The sequence below is a fragment of the Ornithorhynchus anatinus genome, chromosome X3 (genome assembly GCF_004115215.2).
Source record: "Ornithorhynchus anatinus isolate Pmale09 chromosome X3, mOrnAna1.pri.v4, whole genome shotgun sequence".
In the NCBI taxonomy this organism is placed as follows: domain Eukaryota; kingdom Metazoa; phylum Chordata; class Mammalia; order Monotremata; family Ornithorhynchidae; genus Ornithorhynchus; species Ornithorhynchus anatinus.
Window position 1 is genome coordinate 29,014,282 of NC_041751.1, and position 7,779 is coordinate 29,022,060.

Sequence of the window (7,779 nt, forward strand, 5' to 3'; positions counted from 1 at the left end):
TTCATTGTAGAATGCAATGTTTCCTAAAAGGTCAGAGAACGTATCTCATACTTTCCATAATGTTCTGAGAAATGGTAATGAAATCTTCCAGACACCAATTCAAATGCTATCTACTGCCATTTAATCATAGAAACTTAGATAAGGTAACACTCTGCAGAGTGGCTAGGCAAAACATTTAGTATTAAATATTCATTATCTGTTCAAATTAACCAAATGTCTTCATTCACGCTTTTTAGCATCAATTTGGCTTTTTTATTTCTACACTGATTTTTCCTAGAAAGGTAAAAATATGGCTTCTCATTATCTTAAGAGGAACTCACTTCGAAGTTGTTTCTCAAATTGTCTCCCACATGATGTGGCTGACAGAGAGAAAATTATTCAATCTAATGATCAGAAAATTGTTTCCCAAAATGTGTTAATGTATTAGAAAGAAAGATGTCTAACAGTCCCAGCCAGTTTAAGTCCCAAAATCTACAATCAAAAGCACAATGAAGCAACCGCCACTTCAGCACCTAGTATATATCGATCAATCAACTGTATTCATTGAGTGCTTACCATGTGTAGAGCACTGTACTAAGCACTTGGGAGAGTACAGTATACATTCCCTGTCCACAGTGAGAGTAATTGTCTGTCAGATATGAAGAGGGAGGGCGTTCCAGGCCAGAGGCAGGACATGGGTGAGAGGTCAGAGGTGAGATAGATGAGACAGAGGTTTAGTGAGTAGGTTGGCATTAGAGGAGTGAAGTGTGTGGGCTGGGTTGTAGTAGGAAAGCAACAAGGTGAGATTGGACAGGGCAAGGTGATTGAGTGCTTTAAAGTGATGAGGAGGAGTTTCTGTTTGATGTGGGAGGCTGTAGAGATAGTTAAGTGTTTAAGAGATAGGCAACCACTGGAGTACCTTGAGGAGTGGGGAAACATGGACTAAATGTTTTTGTAGAAAAATGAGCCGGGCAGCAGAGTGAAGTGTGGACTAGAGTCGGAAGAGACAGGAGGCAGGGAGGTCAGCAAGGAAGCCAATGCAGTACTCATGTCATGAAAGGATAAGTGCTTGGATTAACATGGTAGCAGTTTGGATAGAGAGGAAAGGGCAGATTTTACAGTGATGGGAAAGTCAGGGGAAGGGCAGGGTTTGGGTGAGAAGATAAGGCGCTCTGTTTTTGACATGTTCAGCTGGAGGTGATGGCAGAACATCCAAGAAGAGATAGATGTCTCGAAGGCAGGAAGACATGTGAAACGACAGGGAGGGAGAGAGATCAGGGATGGAGAGGTAGATTTGGGAATCGTCTGCATAGAGGTAGTAGTTGAAGTGATGTGAGCCTATGAGTTCTCCAAGTGAGTTGGTGTAGATGAAGAATAGAAGAGGTCCCAGAACTGAATTTTGAGGGACTCCCACATCCTAACTGTGCCCACGGAAGAGACTGAGAACAAGCAGCCAGAGAGATAAGAGGAGAACCAGGAGAGGTCGGTGTCAGGGAAGCCAAGGTTGGATAACATTTCTGGAAGAAGGGGGTGGTCGACAGTGTCAAAGGCCAGCTGAGAGGTTGAGGATAATTAGGCTGGAGTAGAGGCCATTTGATTTGGCAAGAAGGAGATCATTTCTGACCTTTGAGAGGCCACTACTTATTCATAGTATATATGAATAAATACATATGTAAATGTCCTTTGTGTTTGAAGAAGATGGCACTGATGTTGAAATTCACCCTAGGTATTGTGTGTGTGTATGTGTGTGACTGAAAAGGGCAATGCTGAAAAGGCCAGGTCTGATCAGTCAAACCATCAGTCATATTTACTGAGCACTTACTGTGTGCAGAGCACTGTACTAAGTGCCTGGGAGGGTACAACACAATAATGTAACAAACACACTCCCAGCCCACTAGCTTACAGTCTAGAGGACATGTAGGGAACACATAAATATTGTCTCTTATGCTATTATGTTTGTTGTTTATGATGCCTATCCCTGATTTTCTTTTGCCTCGTTGTCTCCCTACTCTTAAAGGCACTTCTGCTTGAAAAGAGCTGCTCAATAATTGACTCCCACTTTTCAGCTGGGATGCAATATTATCTGAGACTTTGTTTTACTGTGTACTTAAAATGTTTCCTCCATCCTCCTTGCTTTCAGGTTCCCAACTTCAGCTCCCTATACAGCAGCATTGCCTAGTGGTGTAGAGCACAGGCCTGGGAATCAGAAAGATATGGGATCTAATCCTGGCTCTGCCAGGTTTCTGCTGGGTGACTTTGGGCAAATCACTTAACTACTCTGTGCCTCAGTTCTCTCATCTGTAAAACGAGGATTAAGATTGTGAGCCCCAAGTGGGACAGGGACTGTGTCCAACCCAATTTGCTTGTGTCCACCCCAGCGCTTAGTGCCTGGCTCATAGTAAATGCTTAAGAAATGCCACAATTATTATCCTACTGTAGCTCAATATCCTACATCTTCCGTCTAGCACTGCATAGCTGTTTTGATGTAAGAAAAGCTCCAGTGCTGGAAGACTGACTTCAACTTAAGACTTTATTACTCTGTCTTTTCGATTTGATGTCGAGTAAGTCCCATATGCCCCTTTCAGGATCTCACCTTGAGAGTTTCCAGTACTCTACCAGTCTCGGCTATGAGAGGGTGAATCAAACAGAGGCATACCTATTCCATTCCTAGCTTGGGCAGTGGCTAGTGAGTGGAAGGCAATCTGCTACAAGTCAAAACTCCCCTGTGCTGGGCAGCAGTGTCACGGGAGAGAGTCAAGGATAGAGACTCAAGGTTACTGGTCAGAAGAAGGCAATGGTAAACCACTTCCAGATTTTAACCAAGAAAACTTTGTGGAGGCACTGCCCGAATTATTGCAGATGGAGGTGGTGCATTCTGGGAGAGATGTGTCCATGGAGTCGTTGCGGGTCAGAGATGGCTTGACAGCATAATACAAGTCCTGTAAATGGTGCTGATGGAACTGCTAAGAAGTGGGATGGAGTGTCAGTGGAGGAGCCCAGGGCAAACAGATGTAGATCAACAGTCTCCCAAATGATGAGTTTGGCCTCCTCGATTTTGTTTTCTACTTCCTTCCCTAATTGTTGCATTATTAGTTTGTCAGCTGCCTGGGTAATGGAATTCTGTGCCAGCTGTTTTGCCAATATACATTTTTGATTGTGTGTATGGCTTCCCTGGTGCAGACTCATATGTTACTTCGGGTTTTTTTTAGACCATTCATCAGTCTTTATACACTATCTTATTCAGGGAAGTGGGTTATAATCATATGCATCAACCAGGAGTCCATCAGTATCATCTCCTGCACATGGTATCTGTGGGACACAGGACAATGCAAATTTAACAGATATGATTCCAACTTCTGGCTTGCATTCTGAAATAGATAATGTTACTATCATCCCATAAAACGCTTGTCCATACTCAGGCTGCATCTTACATTGCAACTTAAATAGGAAGAGTATTCGGAAAATTCTATCGTTGAATTGTTTTTTGGATAGACAGCGAAATCAGATACTTTTCACCAAAAGGGTTCTACTTTTAGAAACAGATTTGGCACCAGCTGGAAACCAAGTCAGCTGTTTTTCAGAAAAAAACTCAGAAGCTATATGAAAGGAAAACTGGGTAATTGTGATGTAGTGCAGATTTACTCTCCAGATAACGAGGGAAGATCCAAACTCCTAGCTCCGGATAAGGTATTTCCATGATCTGACAGTTTCCTCTGATCAGGTTGAATGAAGATTATGAATGTTGCAAATATATGGTTTTGCAGTGTAGATGCTAGATCTGGGTATGAGCTAGATCTATGAGCTGGCATGCTTTATTACTACTACTAGTAATAATAATAATAAGAAATAACAGTAATGAAAATAAGCACCATGTGCCAAGCCCTGTGCAAAATCCTGGGACAGATGCAGGCTAATCAGATTGGCCCACTCCCAAAGGACTGTAAGCACTTGTGGGCAGGGATGAAGAAGCTGCATAGCTCCTGTGCCATCATACTTCCCGTCGGCCCTTACTGCTTCCCAGGTCTGAAAGATAAGCATTAGCCACAGAGTGAGGCCCAGATGATTCCTTTTCACTCCTATACCAGAAAAATAAAGAGACTCCAGTGTTATGTGGTTTCTCGACTGTAAGCTCATTGCGGGCAGGGAACATTTCTGTCAACTCTGCTTTACTGTACTCTCCTAATTGCTTAGTACAGTGTTCTGCATGCAGGAAGGACTCAATAAATACCCTTCAATCAATCAATTGAATTTATTGAGCACTTACAGCATGCAGAAAACTGTACTAAGTGGTTGGGAGAGTACAATACAGCAGAGTTGGTAGACACATTTCCTGCCTATAACAAGCTAACAGTCTAGAGGGGAAGATAGACATTAATATAAATAAATTACAGATATGTACGTATCTGAGGGGGGGATGAATAAAGGGAGCAAATCAGAGTGATGCAGAAGGGAGTGGGAAAAGAGGAAATGAGGGTTTAGTCAGGGAAGGTCTCTTGGAGGGGATACGTTTTTAAGATGGGGAGAGTAATTGTCTGGTATGAAGAGGATGGGCATTCCAGGTCAGGGGCAGGATGGAGCCAATGAGCCAGTGGCTAGATAGATGAGATCATGGTACAGTGAGTAGTTTGGATTGACTGATTGATATGGAGAGGTTACAGCTGAAGTGGAGTGGTTCAAAACCCTCCCAAACTGGCTTAAGCTAAAGGCTGGTAAGGAAATTACAGAATAGGAAGGACAAATAAAGCTACAAAGCCTAGGGTGCAGAGGGGCTGGTTTTGCCCATGTCTCCCAGAAACCAGTAGGGGATTCTGGAAGGAATTTCACTTTAAGACCTCCATGCTCCTCTGGGCAGGGCAGACTTTTTCTCAGAGGGGACCCTGGTCCCCGGATTCCCAGGCCCTCAAATCCCGGCTCAGCCACTTGTCAGCTGTATGACTTTGGGCAAGTCACTTAACTTCTCTGTGCTTCAGTTACCCCGTCTGTAAAATGGGGATGAAGACTGTGAGCCCCACGTGGGACAACCTGATCACCTTGTATCCTCCCCAGCGCTTAGAACAGTGCTTTGCACAAAGTAAGTACTTAACAAATGCCATCACTATTGTTATTATTATTATTATTAGATCATGCTTGTTCCATTTGCATTACATCAAGACAAGAATTTTGAAAGAAAAGGGACTTTAGGAAGGGAGGATAGGTGCTTGACAGGCCAAATATAGAAGAAAATTCCAGGTAAATGGAACAGCCAATGAAAAGGTCCACAGATGAGAATGAGAACATCGTATGTAGAAGGTTTGAGAAGTCAGCAGGTGTAGAGCATGGGGATAAGCAGGTCAGTAGGAGAAGAGGAAATGATTAGGTGGCCTGAAATGGCTGGCAGAGGATTTCATAGTAGAGATTCCTCTTGGGAAAACTGTGATCTTATTCTGTTTGTGGTCTGTAGGAAAAAAGGAAAGAAATAGCATTTCCTTACTAGTGGGGGAGTGGAAAATGTGTCATCACAGCAGGAGAGCAAACGGCCTTGGAAAAAAGCCAGTAGAAGGAGGGGGTTTTAAAAGTGTCCTATTTCTGCTGCCACCAGAACATCCCTTCAGACCCCCTCATTTCCAGTCTCCAAGACTAATTTCACTGAGGAAACAGCACCTTAGTCCTAGTCTCACAGGTAGGCTTTGACCTAGAAGTTAACAGTTCGGGGACACCACCCCCTTTTTTTTTTGGTAGAAAAAGCCCTGGGAAAACCATAACAATCCTGTCACGCAAGTTTTATTTTGATAAAGCTTCCCTGAAAGTATCACTAATGGTAGCAGTCCACCAGGACTTTATCCCTCATTCTGTTCCCTGAGGGACTTATCTACTCCGGTTGTTCCTAAGGGATATTAAAATCATCAGCAGAATAGGAACTCTGTCTGATCTATTTTTTTCTCATCTACCTTAGTGCTTATCTTAGTGCTTGGAGTAGTTTAAGAATACCCAAATTATTATTAACGAAAACAAAGTCTCAGTCAATTTAAAAATTATGATGGGAAGGTAAAATAGGTTTTATATTTAGAATTTGAAAAACCATTTGATACAGAAACATTAAAAAAAATTCAAATTAGCTTGACTGTGAAAACCATTCCATGAGGGGAAAATAACAAAGACTGTAAACAAAAAGCCATAATATACGACACTGAATCAAAGCAGTAGGAGGTGTTTACTGGGGCGCAGCAGAAGACTGTGTTAGGACTGATTTTTTTCAAACATTTGTCATGTATTAATGATTCAGAGTGGTGGAGTAAGCAAGGTGTTAATGACCTTTGCCTTCTGTGCTAAACTAGGAGGTGTTGAAAGTGCTGGAGCAGAAAGAGAACCAATAAAAATAGGCCTAATGAGGTTAGAAAAATAAGAAGTAATCAGAATGACAGTTGTCTTGGAAAAAAATGAAAAATTAATACATCTAGGAAAGGATTAACATGGAAGAGAAGCACTCAATTATATCTACCAACTCCACTGTATTGGACTATCCCAATCACTTAGTACAGTGCTCTGCCTACAGTGAGCCCTCAATAAATACCATTGATTGATTGATTCGAGTAGAGGAAGATATATCCTTTTCATCAGTACTTTGGGGGTTCTCTTCTGGAGGAATACTCTGGAGCAGAGATATTGTGCCTCGGTGAATGGGGGAGATGGAAAATGCCTAGTGGGATAGATAGTAGGTGCTTAATAAATGCAAATAGTCACAGATTTCTGAAAAGACTGGACAAAAGTTCCACAAACTGAGGAATCACAATCAAGTATGAGAGCAGTACCCTCCAAAAGTGGCCACAACCTCCTGACATAGTCTCCCTCTAAGAGACGGTGTAGTGTCTTCCATCTGTTGTAGTAAAAAACACACAGGCCCGTCTTTAAATTTTTTGTCTTTAAAACACTGTCTAAACATTATCACTCTATTCAAATGATAGAGGGTAAGAGATTGGATCCTACTGCTGGATCTGGACCAGAGGGAGGGAGAGAGATCTGTTTAGATTGAAGCCAGAGGGATTGCTTTAGGGCACCCCATTTGAGAGTGAGATCCCATCTTTAGAAAAGATTCTGGGATCTCAGCAGATTGCTCTGGTGTCACAATTCCTAGGTTGGAAAAAGGACTGGGGTCAGTGTGACAATCAGTGTGACAAGAAGGTAGACCCAGGAACACAAACCATACATTTCTGTTCATTTGTTTCATTTCACTGCATGTTGAGTAGAAAGGCAAAACCATATAGCAACAGGATTTTTGTGACAAAAACATGCATCTGATGTCTTCACGCTTCCCTCCTGTATCCACTCTCTTATTAACAACAATACTAGTTATAATAATGATATGCTAAAGCTGAAATAAATACGATCCAGTTAGCTATCAATGAAGAGTCTACATTCTTTCATTCAGTCATATTTATTGAGCGCTTACTTCATGCAGAGCACTGTACTAAGTGCTTGGGAAAGTACATTACAACAATAAGCAGACACATTCCCTGCCCACAGTGACCTTACAGTCTAGAGGCTGAGACCTGCATGAATATAAATAAATAAATTACAGATATGTGCATAAGTAGCACTTGGAGAGGGAAAGAGTAAAGGGAGCAAGCCAGGGTGATGCAGAAGGGAGTAGGAGAAGAGGAAATGGAGGCTTAGTCAAGGCAGGCCTCTTGGAGGAGATGTGCCTTCAATAAGGCCTTGAAAGGGGAGCGAGTAGTTGTCCGTCGGATTTGAGGAGGGAGGGCATTCCAGCCCAGAGGCAAGATGTGGGCAAGGGCTTGGCGGTGAGATAGATGAGATGGAGGA

The 7,779-nt window shown here is 42.4% G+C and overlaps 1 non-coding gene across 1 annotated transcript; it reads left to right on the forward strand.

The window, feature by feature from the left end:
• The first annotated feature begins 2,554 nt into the window (after positions 1–2,554).
• Positions 2,555–2,692, forward strand: LOC114807700. Its single transcript, XR_003755775.1, has one exon. It is a non-coding gene; the product is annotated as a small nucleolar RNA SNORA7 (small nucleolar RNA).
• The last annotated feature ends 5,087 nt before the right edge of the window (positions 2,693–7,779 follow it).